This window comes from Haemaphysalis longicornis, unplaced genomic scaffold (assembly GCF_048455015.1).
Source record: "Haemaphysalis longicornis isolate Haplotype H1 unplaced genomic scaffold, Haemaphysalis longicornis Haplotype H1 scaffold_12, whole genome shotgun sequence".
Taxonomy (NCBI): Eukaryota; Metazoa; Arthropoda; class Arachnida; order Ixodida; family Ixodidae; genus Haemaphysalis; species Haemaphysalis longicornis.
Genome location: NW_027526225.1, coordinates 16,823,191 through 16,836,403, shown reverse-complemented (window position 1 = coordinate 16,836,403; position 13,213 = coordinate 16,823,191). Strand labels below are relative to the sequence as shown.

Below are 13,213 nucleotides of genomic sequence, written 5' to 3'. Positions count from 1 at the left end.
TCGCACAATTATGCAATAAAATGGACGGCTTGGAAAACAGAAGCCGCCGTAGCAATATCAGGATATACGGCACACAAGAAAATGACGATGAAAGCCCCGCATCTTTGAAGAAATATGTCGAAAACGAAATCTTCAGCCATCTGCTCAAAGCTAAAGTGAAGACCGTGGAGCGCGTTCATCGTGTTGGCAAAAAAATAACTAATCGGGTTCGTCCCGTTATACTGCGGTTTTATGAGTTTGCTGAAAAGATGGCAATACTGCGCAACTGTTCAAAGTTGGAAGACACGAACATATCGGTGTCCGAAGATGTTTCATTTGCAGTCCGTGAAACACGCAGGAAATTATGGGAGTCCTCAAAAGCTAACCGAGACAGCGGTGATAAGGTTGTGCATCTTTTCGATAAACTGCAAATAAATGACATGCTGTACGTTCGGGATGAACATGTAACAAAAAGGATACCTCTGCAGCCGGCGTGTTCCGAAACTGCTGGCCACGAAGGCAGTAGTTAAAGTACATGAATCCAAGCAAGTATGCCGTCGTTTTCTTTGTTGTGTTTCAATGCCAGGAATACAGTGAACAAAACGGATAAACAAGAGGAGATTTTACGGGCTTTCGCACCTGATATTTTGGTGATTACTGAGACGTGGCTTCATTCCAGTATCCATGATTCAGAAATAATTCCAGAAGGACCGCAAGGACCGTGATAGCCGCGGAGGTGGAGTGGCTATCGCTATAAAAGATGGTCTAGCGTTCCAGGAAGAACATGGCATACCGAACCACGAGAGTCTGTGGTGGATTGTCACATTTCAAACCACACCTCTACTAATACGTGGAGCATACAGACGACCTGGGGCACCTGAATCTTATCTTACGGAATTGGACAACTACCTCCTCGAGAAAATGCATGATCGGACGAAGCTAGTACTTGTTGGCGACTTCAACTTGGGCGGGAATAGACTGGGATAACCAAACCTTCAGCAATACAGAGGCAAATAGCTGCGAGCAACTTCTGGATAGCATGCTAATTTTCTCATTATCTCAATGCGTAACGCAAGCGACACGCATCCAAGGGCTTGCTTCAAACATCTTACATCTTGCGTTAATTTCTAGCTCAATAAATGCTCAAGTTATGGTGCAAGATGGAATCTCTTACCATAAACTGGATTTAATTGAATTTCCCAATCTTAGCCTGGCAAAACGTGACAACGAAACTTCACATATATTGATTAAAGATTATTCCAGAGCGGCCGATGAAAGCATCATTGATTACCTAGAAATGAAGTTAGACGATTTTTACGCTGAACCTTCCGATGATGTTGACAGCTTGTGGTTAAAATTTAAGGCAGCAGTTTGTCACTCTGAAGAACCTACATTCCTACGAAACCTAAGAGGACAAAGCGAAGGACTCCTCGTATAGCGCGAGAAATAATTGTCGCGAACAGGGCCTTGAGGTTTATCTATCCAAAATACTCTTGGCGCGACAGTGCAACGGACATGCGCAATGAAACGCACCTAGCAACTCTGTCTTGCCGGCGTCATGTTGCTTCCATGAAGTTTCTTTTATCTCCTTTTTCACGGTCACTTTAAAATCCGTAAAGACGACTATATTCATCCGCCTGGCCGCCGTTCTAGTAGGCCGAACCACGATAAATGCATACGTCCCTTCAGTGCGCATAGCAATGTGCTGAAATATTCCTTTATCCCTCGGGCTACCAAGTGAAGCTTGGTAGCGCAAGATCAATTGATCAATATTATTGATCAATACTACAAATATTTATCAATTTTGTTCATTTGTGGAGCGGGTAACAGAGCCTGTATAGTTATTTTTTGTTGTTGTGATAGCGAAAAACGTGTTTTGCGGTGGTGTATTGTACTTTTTTCTACATCACTTCACTTCACTTCACTTTATTTCCTTAAAGACCCCACAAGGGGGGTGTTACATAAGGGGTGGGTTGTTCAACATAGATGCAAAAGCCACAGGTTAACATTGCAGATGCATAGACACACTTTGAATAAAACGTGATGGGCAGGTGATTGAAACTACATCGTGGGGAAGGTCATTCCATTCTTTGGCGGCGCGGCAGAGAAATGATGCAGAAAATGTTGAGGTGCCAGATCGGGGTCGGAAGACTTGAAGTGGATGGCCAGTGCGGGGGGAAATGCGTGCGGCGGGAGCGATGTAAGGTGGTTGGCGGAGTGAGCTGTGGTACAACTTGTGGTACAGTGACAAAGTAGCAATTCTGCGTCGAAGGGAAAGACTTGACAGGCCGGATTCATTTATAAGGGATGAAACACTGACATCGTAAGAATAAGAAGAATGAATGAAGCGAGCGGCGAGATTTTGCACTGCTTCGATGGCGTTGATCAAATAAACTTGGTGAGGGCTCCGGATGGGTGATGCGTATTCTAGTTTGGACCGGATTAGCGACTGGTAGGCCACAAGACGCACGTGATACGGTGAGTGACGTAGGTGACGTTTTAGAAATCCTAATGATCGGTTGGCTGATGAAATCATGTTAGTGATATGCGTTCGTCAGGAAAGATCAGGGGTTAATGTTACACCAAGATACTTATAGGATACGGCTGTTTCGACTGGTACGTTAGCAATTTCATAGGAAAATCGGAGTGGAGTTTTGCGGCGGCGGTGGAAGGAAACTGTCACCCGTTTCCTTAAATTAGGGTGCACTGTCAGAAGATATGGGGAGTCGACTCAAGAGAGCCAACAAACCCCACCGAATCTACAGGGCACAGGTGACAAAGGGGGTGGCCGTCTGATGTGCGGCTTTCGCCGACTAGAGCGGCAAGAATGAGCAAGAGCCTTGAACGAAAAACAGCACAGAGACTTATATTTAGACAGGCAAGTCACAAATACAAGCACGAGGTAGCAGATCGATAATGACAGACAACTTAGATGGAATTCAAATACAAGAAACAGTCCAATCAGACAAAATTATACAAACAGGAGCGCTAACAAATGAATATTACGAATCGGAACAGTCAACGAAAAAAAAATGAACAGTTCGATGCTTATGAGAGACAGAGTCCCAGCATATTCACCGACCGGGCCGGACGATGCACCGCTGTCGGAGGCGAGTCGGCTACCTGGGAAGCGTGGCTTCGCTGTAGGCCAGGCCGTCCGAGACGATCACGGTCATTCGAGGCCCGGGAGCACGTTGGAGTCCTCCAGGGCTCGGGTCGCCGATGGTGTGATGTACAAACTGGCAGGTGCAGTTGTCAATCACGACGTCCAAACGTAGCTGGCTTGCTTAGGCGCGGCTCCTCCTTTTATAACCGTGCCGGCGCGGAGGGGGAGAGCACAACACACAACACGCCTGCCGCCGTCAGCGAATAACTTCACTCTTCTCCCTTCTAGAATCATCGCCGCTCTTTAGCACTGGCAAGGCCACGCGCACCTCCTCGAAAGTACTGGAAGCTTCGACGAAACCGGAGCGGCGGAGGTTTTATTTTTGTTGTTTTCTGGCCGGCCAGCCGGCGTGAGATCGTGTTACCGCCTCTTCGTTCGAGAAACTTCCAGCCTCGTCTCGGGCGAATAGAACCGAACTGAATGAATCGAACGACTGCAAGAAGAGTTAGGCGCTGTACAATAAAAATGAAAAATTATAAGGTACTTTTAGACGTCGTACGCTCGAGTTTGTGACAGAAACTAATTTGCATTTGTTAGGATTAAGGGTCATAAGCCAACGGTCACACCAGTTTAACACTTCATTAAGGTCATTCTGTAGTGCTGCTTGATCGAATGTGTTGGTTATTTTGCGCTAGATAACACAATCATCTGCGAACATGCGAAGGTTGCAGGATAAATTGTTAGGCAAGTCGTTAATGTAGATTAGGAACAAAAGCGGGCCAAGGACAGATCCCTGTGGCACTCCAGACTTAACGGGAAGAGAGTTAGATTTGACGTTGTTAACGAAAACAAACTGAGAGCGGTTAGTCAGAAATTGAGTAATCCAATCAAGAAGCTCAGCTGGTAGATTTAATTGAGAAAGTTTCTTTAGTAGGCGCTGGTGTGGAACTTTATCGAAAGCTTTAGTGAAATCAAGAAAAATAGCATCAGTTTGGAGGTTACAATCGAGGTTAGCATGCAGGTCGTGAAGGAAAAGGGCTAGTTGGGTTTCGCATGAGCGGCCTTTTCGAAATCCGTGTTGTGAGGAATGAAAGAAATTGTTAGAATCAAGAAAATGCATGATATGAGTGTATATGACATGTTCCATGAGTTTGCAACAAACACTGGTTAGTGATATGGGGCGATAATTTAACGGGCAGTCTCTTTTACCTGTCTTGTGAACCGGAATGACCTTCCCACACTTCCGGTCGAAAGGTAGGATACCTGAGGAAAGCGACTGTGAGAACAGCAAAAGTAAAAACTCGGCTGATATGTGCTTAGTGTTCTTTAACAGCTTCGATGTAATTTCATCGGTACCCGCCGAGGATGACAGTTTCATTTTTTCTATTAAAGACAGGATACCATTGAAACCTATGTTAAAGGGTAGCATTTCAGGCAGATTAACAGGGACTAATTCTGTTTCAACGGGGTTAGATTCATTCGTAAACACAGACGAAAAGGCGGCATTGAATATATTGGCACATTCTGAACAACGTGATTCTTGACCAGAATCATTAGTAAGGGTGATGGGGGGCGTGTTATGGGGGTTTATTATTTGCCAGAAACGCTTCGGTGAATCAGTAAGTATTTTCGGTAGTTCCGTATGGAAAAATGTGTGCTTGGCGTTGCGCACTTCACTTGAATATGCTTTCTCGGCAACCTTGTATTTTCCCATGCAGAGTCAGTGTTTTTATTCTTCGCAGCCCGAAAGAGGCGCTTCTTCTTATTTTCAAGCCTTTTTAATGTTTTAGTAAACCAAGGTTTTTGGCGGGTGGGACGGAAAGTTATTTTAGGGATAAATTGATCAGCTAGCTGGTTTAATTTGTTTTTGAAGATTAATCAGTTATCGTTAATGGGTCGCTCCCAAAAACCATCTCGAAACGTCGGAAGAAAGGCTTCAAGTTCACGAGGGATGGCCCCGTAGTTACCCTTGTCATATAGCCTAATAGTTTTACTGCAGGCTTGGCGCATTTGAGGAACGAAGGTAAAATTAGCGTGAATGACCTTATGGTCACTTATTTCATCAAGATATGTTATAGAAGACAGGCTCTCAGGATCAGTTGTTAAGATTAGGTCAAGAATGTTAGCGGTATCTTCAGTAACACGTGTAGGTTGTGTTATCAGCTGAGTGAGATTAAAGTTGAGGCAAACATTAAGGAAATCGTTGGCTTCCTTTGCATTGGGTGCAGATGAAGTTAGGTTAAGCCAATCAATGTTAGGAAAATTGAAGTCCCCCAGGAGGAGGACGCGAGCATTTGGGTATTTGGCCGTAAGTTCGGCTAAAATACCATTAAGCTGGCGGGCGAAATCCGGACTACTTTTGGGAGGCCTATAACAAACTCCTAATAGAACGGACTGTGGTAAGGAACGAAAGAGTAACCACAATATTTCGAGATCGGAGGCAATGTTTATAAGGGAGCATGAAAGTTGTTCGTTTGTAGCAATCAGGACGCCGCCACCACGGGTGCCGGCACGATCTTTTCGAAAAAGATTAAAGTGAGGCAAGTCGGTCAAAATTTCGCTGTCGGTGACGTCAGAGGTCAACCACGTTTCAGTTAGTATGAGGAGGCTACTACTAGATGAAGATACAAGGGCGGACACGTGGTCGCGTTTGGAAAGATAGCTACGTATGTTGGTGAAAATGACCGAAAAAGAAAGATTAGCTTTGTGACCAAAAACGGGACCATTAGAAGATCTGGGGCGCGAAGGCAATTCCTACGAGCTTTCTTCTACATTTTCAGTTGCCTCGTTAAATACGTATCGTTTGGAGCCCATAAAAAGGGTCTTATACCGTAAAAGGAAGGGACCTGGTTTTTCTTTAGCAAAAGTAAGAAGATGCTTCCGTGCGTTCAGGACCCGATGCGAGAAATCCTCCCCGATGCAAAAATCGGTGTTCTTAAGCTGGGGACCATTAGCAAGGACAGCTTCGTTGGTTTTGAAGGATGTAAACTGCACAATAATAGGCCGACACCGGTCTTGCGAGTGGCGGCCAAGACGGTGGGCACGCTCGACATCCTTGGATTCGACAGTTATTTTTAGGTGGTCCCTGCAAAACCCAGTAATACGCTCCTCAGACTCGGCATACGTTTCGGATGGCTTGTCATCCGCTATGCCGTAAAACAACAAGTTGTTCCGTCTGGAACGACTCTCCGCATCGTCCAGTCGAGCCTCCAGTACAGAGACCTGGGTAGCTGTCTGGGAGGTGGCGGCAGCCATGGCGTCAAGATCGGTTCGGAGTGTGTCGACACTACTGTAGTGGGATTCTAGACTGTCGATTCTCTTGCCTAGTTCGGCAATGGCTTTATCAGTGGTAGATAGCTGGCTTTTTAGGAGTTGTACATCGCCAATGAGCTGGGATTGACCGGAAGACAGGCTTTTAAGTTCAGTCATTATTTCCTCTAGGGTGGTTGGACCAGGGTTAGTTTCAATATCTCCACCCAACAGTAACAGCAGAGAGAACACAATGTTCATACAATCAGAAATAATGCAAACACAGCACTAGGGGCTCGGTAGCTGAACAAGGCATCGGTTACTTGTTTTTTTAGCAAAGATACAGTGTTGATTACTGACCTGCATCATGAACAGAAGTGGATTAGACTGCGTCGTGGCACAGCCACCGAGCCCACAGAGCGCGGCCGGCTGGTGGGGGGGATTTATACGTTGTGCGCTTGCTGGAGTCGATGACGGTGTAGCTGTTAGAGCACTTTCGAGCGTCCAGTTTCCGGGCTGCAGCGTCGATAGGGCAGTGGTGGCCAATTCTGGAAGTTGGCGCCAGTCATCTGCGTTGACGGGCCTTGGCGGGAGAGGGTTGCTCGCATCGATGCATGATACCGGGGCCAAAAGAACGGGTACCAGCACGCAGAAGATAGCGCGTACGAAATCCTGCATCATGAACGGAAGTGGATTAGACTGCGTCGTGGCACAGCCACCGGGCCCACCTTGTTACAAACAACGCGGTTTGTAGTATTTTTTACAGCAAAGCTGTAAATGGCTAGGATCCAGCAGATCGTCTCCGGTCCCAGAGCGATGTAGACAGGAATCGCTAGCTAGCGTAGCGCCACGTTGCGGAGTCCACTCAAATCCTCGGAACCGTAAAACTGCGCGCCACACCCCCGGGGCATTTAAAAAATCATACAAAATTAAAAACGTCCTAGGACCTTCATAGAGCATGCGCCGTGATGACCATACCCGCGCTATAATAAATTTCTACCCACGATTCCTGTATGTTTTTTAGCGTAAGCTACACTGGCTGAGGTTGAGCAGTTTCGCGTGTGCCGTGAAGGGCCGTTCTGCGCCAGCGCGCGGGGCATTGTATTGAATTCGACTCGATTGGCTTGGCTTGGCTTGGCTTGGATTGGATTAGATCGGAATGGATTGGATTGGATTACATTGGATTTGGATTGGACTGGATTAAAGTGGATTGTGCTGGATTGTGTTGCGTCACAGCCGCGGCCGACGCACTGGCGCCGGCGCGTGCCCAGTTGTGCGCCTCAATTGCGCAGTAGCTAAGTCTGACGCTGCGTCGGAGCCGCTTGATAGCCATTTCACGTGGCTCGTGAAGCGCGGTGCTGAGCATGCGCGAGGAGCAGTGACTGGACAGGTCTGGACTTTCAGTTAATAACAAAGAACAATGCTCAATCGCAAATTACAAACAAACGTGTTTTGCTTCGTGCACCCCTTGGACTATACGACCCAGTCAAACCTCACGTTGAGGCTCGGCACCGCAGCTTTGCTGGCCATCCCTCTTCACGCGGTGGAAGGGCTCTGAATTTTTTCTTCTTCTTCTCATGTATGGGAAGAGCACCAATGTACTATTGATGTACTCGCGGTTGTAAGTGTTCCGCATATCGTCCCTCAAATTATTGTATTTCCTTGACTTTGTATCTAATTAGATACCTGGGATGTTGTATGCCCGCTTCCTGGGTCTGCAGAAGACCTACAGTATTGATAAATAAATAAATAAAAATAAAAATCCCATCGAATCGCGGCATCTCCGGCGCGCCAACGGTGCGCCGTGAGACGTCACTGCTCCTCGCGCATGCGCAGCACGGATCTCCAGGAGCCATGCCATACTGCTCAACCTCGGACAGTGTTGCTTACGCTCAATAACGCGCGAAAGAAGACGAAGGGAGCGCATCTTCCCTGCCATCCCTACAAGTTCCGAGAGCCAGGTAGTGGGAATTCCATTTAAGCCAGTTTGCTCAGCCCAATGTAAAGGAATTCGTTTTGTCGGTGTGTTTAGGTGTCACTACCCCATGCGCGTTCTTTTCTCTGTCTTCTAACAATTGTTTTTGAAGGTAAGTTGCGCTTGTTATGGTGACAGATGCAGTTACAGAAAAACGTACACTTTGACAAGAAGAGGGCGCAAATGCACGTTTTATTCCTGCGTCCGTATCTGTCATAAAAACAAGCGTAATTAACCCTCAAAAGCAGGTTACACCAACTAGCCCGACATGAAGCTTTACGGAGCACCAAAGAATCACTACGCTGAACTCTCGTCACTGCCCAAAAAATGTACGTATGCCACCTACCGTTTGGACTCATCCCGTAAGGGTTCCCCAACTTAACCCAGATTTTGTGGCGCGTAAGCGAAAAAAAACCACACGAAATATCAGAAATTTTTTCGAGGTTTTCAAGTCACGTAGCGAATTTAACGTTGCGACGCTGTTCTGCAGTATCCTGTTCTATTTTTTTCCGGGCCGCATACGTTACACGGGCTACAAAATCATGTAGCGGAGCTGTTGGGGATAACAGCAATGGTTTCAATGCCATGCTCAGTGGAGCTGCACAAACTTATGAACAATAAGAGAATGCTTTTGAAGCGAAAAGTGAACTCTTGTTCCTAAATAGAGCAGTTTGCTGAAGGTAATTATTCCAACCTACTAAAAAAACGCCTTCTCTGGAGCACCGGCACCGACCGGCAGGCGCACTGACCCGAATGCTCGGATCAGTGGAGCAAACCCAAGATCTGGCAGAACCGTCTGGTCTGCATTCCAGGCGAGGACGGGGAATAAGAGGACTACTACCGATAAAATACAAACGCCCAGCTAAAAGAAGCTGTCAGCGCAGCCCAAAAGCAGATCTGCTGCGTGCTGTCAGTTTACACGGGACAGCTTTCATGGCCGGTGCACCAGCACCGGCGGAATCGGGAGATTCCGCCCATATGGTCTTCTTATAAGAGTGGGCCCAGCCGCAGAACCAAGTATAAACAGCTCGGCGCCCCGCCGCCGCTGCAGGCCAAGATATTTGTTGTTGCAAGCTTCTTCTGCGGGAGAAGGGGCGAGCTGGATCCGAGGCGCGCATATATACAAACCATTCGCGTCGACTAGCCAACATTTTTCTTGTGCGTGTTATTTTTCCGCTTGCTTCCTTGGTTTTTGCCTTGCGCGGTTGAAGCCTTTATAGTTTCCGTTCACATTTCGTCTTTCCTTTCGTTCTTGTCTTTTGTATGCTGGGATTTTTTATCCAAGCATTCCGTTGTAATGGTATTCTACTTTTGTCCTCATGTTCATTCAGCCGTCTGCTACTGTAATTCGGACTTTTCGTAGTTTTTATTTTGTGGAGCGCCTTCAGCACTGCAGTGCTGTTGTTTGTTTGGCGTCGTAGCACCTCAAGGTGCAGATAAATTAGTTAAGAAGTCTCAATCCTACGTCAGCCTTCTTTTTGCAAACAGCACTCGGTGTGAACTGATCTGCAATTCAGCAAAAATCAACAGCAATAGTCGCGCAGCTGGCGCCTCCAAAATAACAGACAGACAGACAGACAGACAGACAGACAGACAGACAGACAGACAGACAGACAGACAGACAGACAGACAGACAGACAGAGAAAATGTTCAACTGAAGATTTATTACGTTTCCAGATGTTGCGTTGAAGATTTATTATCTTCCCAGACGTTGCGTTGTTACATGCGATATCATGTTGGAGGAACTTCCACCGGCATATTAGGCGTCCATTAACTTTCTTCATAGCCGATAACGCTTGAAACGGGCCTTCTCATTTGTCGTTCTAATGCATGCCCTTTTAGGAAGTAGCAACTGCGGCCAATCGAAGGTGGCCAACAAATCTATCGTGTTAAAAACTGCTTTTATACGTAATTAAGTGGGGACAAACATTTATCATTTCACATGATGCCTTCCACCTTCCATGGAAAACGTTGGCGCACAATCACAGAATTTGTTTCGGCGATACACAGGCTTCATTTCAACGTCAAAGCCACACCCCCTTAATCAGGGAAACGCACCTGCGTTTTTATGCCCCACATACTGAAACTCTGGTCTTTACGTACGCAGCTGGCGAATTCTTCATATATATATATATATACCGTAATTACCCGATTCTAACGCGCCCCCGATTCTAACGCGCCCCCGATTTTCCTGGCAAAAAAACCGAAAAAATTTGCACCTCCGATTGTAACACGCACGGAACTTTGCGAGCAAGAAAAACGAATGCGAGAGAAACGGGCGATTTATTTCTCGAAATAATCTCACTCATCTCATTCCTCGTCGCTCTCCGCTGACCACAACATCTCGTTCTTGGTGCCGTCAAGCGCGTTCGCGACGCCACACTTCATAACGAACGTTCAACCATGATCGATGGGATCGTGGCCCATGCCTCGCACGCCCATCCTGCGAGCTTCTCCAGAGGCGCACGCTTCAGCCGACCGCTCGTTTTGAACGCGTGAGAGCCGCTGCCGCCATTGCTGTTATCAAGCGCGCAAGTGGAACGATTTGACGATTTGTGTGAACGCCGATAGAAAAGCCTAGGCGCCTATGCTATAGTGCCTACAATATTCTAGGCACTATACCTATGCTTCCTGCGTCTGAAAAATCGTTGTTAAAAGCTTTGGCGCCTGCTTGAGATGGCGATGGTGATGGGCTGTACGAAATTCCCGTTGTTTCGGCAGTTTCGGTTTCGTATCCGATTCTAACACGCATGTGATTTTTCGACCTATTTTTCCGGAAAAAAAGTGCGCGTTAGAATCGGGTAATTACGGTATATGCATAGAGCTTCAAACTAATCTATTCTAGAGTGAAATGTGTCGCTGCAATCGCGTGCCGTAGTTGGCACCATTAGAGCAGCTAGTTACTTTTCCTGCCTACGTGGCTTGGCTAGCCAAGCGAAGTCGGCTTCTTTTGCCCTGAAACCAAAACTAACAAAAATAGGTAACCGTTTTTAAAGCAAAGCTTTCTACCCCTACCAGCCAACGCTTCTGGTGTGGCGTGCGGGACAAGAAAATCCCAACGTGGCTGAGGAGCCGGAGGGCGCTTTTAACTCGCGGAGCACAGTGTAGATGGAGCGGCGATAGGGCGCTGTTACCCAGCGTTCCCCGTGTTCAACCCGGCGGTCGCGTCGGCGGGACCCTTCCGTTGGCTTTTAAATGCAGAGCATTTCAGTAACTGACGATGTCACCCGCGTTGTCCCGTCGTAGTCCGCACCGTCGTTGTCCGCACCCCTCCCCCTACACTATGTAAAAGAAAATACTATCCGGCGCCAGGTTTCGATCCCCCGACCCTGCGGGCGGAACGCAATGTGCATGGTGCTGTACCCACTGCGCCACAAAGCCGACACAGAATGGGACGCTACGAACGCGCCTTATATCGTTGACTCATTCAAATTACTGCTGACGAGCGCTCTCTCGTCAGCAGTTGCCACAAGTACAACAACATTAACGTAACGCAAACTACTTAACGTCGTGCGCCCCCGGAAATGCTCTGCATTTGATCGTGCCCCTCGCGAGGGGGACGTTTATAGGTATAGATGACACCTGCTCCTACGGGAGACGCGTAGTTGCCGAAGGTGTCAACAGATGGCGGCCGCAAAGCGAACGCGGGAAAACTCAACTGAATTTTTTCGTCTGCTTTAGCGATGCTGTTGGGCCTGTTTTGGCGCTGCTTCGCGTCCATTGCGCGCTTACTTCGCACGGCTTGATTAAGTTGTTCGACCGCACCTCCAGGGTTACCCGGACCCGACGCAATTAAGTGGCCGTACGGCAAAGATACGTTAAGGATTCATTGGCAGGGCAGTAAGACAAAATGTAGAGACTACTTACAGACTAATGCATTCAATTCATCACCACTGCCTCGGGCCGTTCGTCTTTGGAATGACCTCCCTGATTGCGTAGCCTCCATATCTAATCCCGATACATCTCGCCGTCAGCTCCTCACTCTCTTCACCATGTGACCATATTCCTGAATTCTGAGTGCATTGCGTATTACGGCGATTTATGTTTTCCTTCTCTCTCATTTATTGAAAATGTATCCCTCTTTCGCCATGTTCAAGTCAGCAAATGGTGTATCTTCAAATTTACCTCACCCTGTACCACGATATATGTGATTTCATTTATATGTTTTGTTGTTGCGCACTGACCCTGCCTGTAAACTGTATGTTATCTGTCCTGTACTTTCCCGATTTCCCCCCTTACCCAATGCCCTGTTCTGGGGCCTGTAAGGTTTTTTTTTTTTTAATAAAGAATAAAGACATCTGGCCGCTAGAGAACTAGAGAAGCGCCACATTTTGCGCACTGCTTGTCATGAATGGCACTGCGGTTTCTAAATTGCTGAATAAAAATTCGGTTAAAAGACGAATGGAGCAACTGGTTCTGATAAACGGCGATTATAAAAGTTCCGTCAACTTTTTCGCAATTCTCAAGCCTACAAAACTATTTATTTTAAATCTGTATAAATGAAAATCACTAAGCTCACAGGCCGAATTGTTTCCGTGTCTGCGCTTGTGTCGCGCGGTGGTGTAGCCCCGAGCCAGCACGTCAGGATGACTAGGTTCCGCTGTCTCGCCCTTCGAAACACGTTCCTCCGGGATTTTTTCGGCAGGGCTACAGCGGCGGCGTCCGCCACTCGGGCCCGGCCGTGGCCGACGCTGCTTCGTTCGGGACGGCGCTCCTGCGAATCCCAGGTAACAGCTGGGATAATCTCTGGCTTCACTCTCTCCAGAGCAACGTGTGCGAATTCAAGTGACGTCGCACTTCGAATTGTTGTGGGGGTCGTTCACACTTTTGCTTTCCAACCACCTTCACAGCGTAGATTTGGAGCCGATTGTTTTTTCATACACTCCTAAATAATCTCAGAAAAA

General features: G+C 47.3%; 1 pseudogene; it reads right to left on the bottom strand.

Annotated features, from left to right (window-relative positions):
* Positions 1-5,593: 5,593 nt before the first annotated feature.
* LOC144161878 (uncharacterized) lies at positions 5,594-7,012 on the bottom strand (annotated as a pseudogene).
* Positions 7,013-13,213: the final 6,201 nt, after the last annotated feature.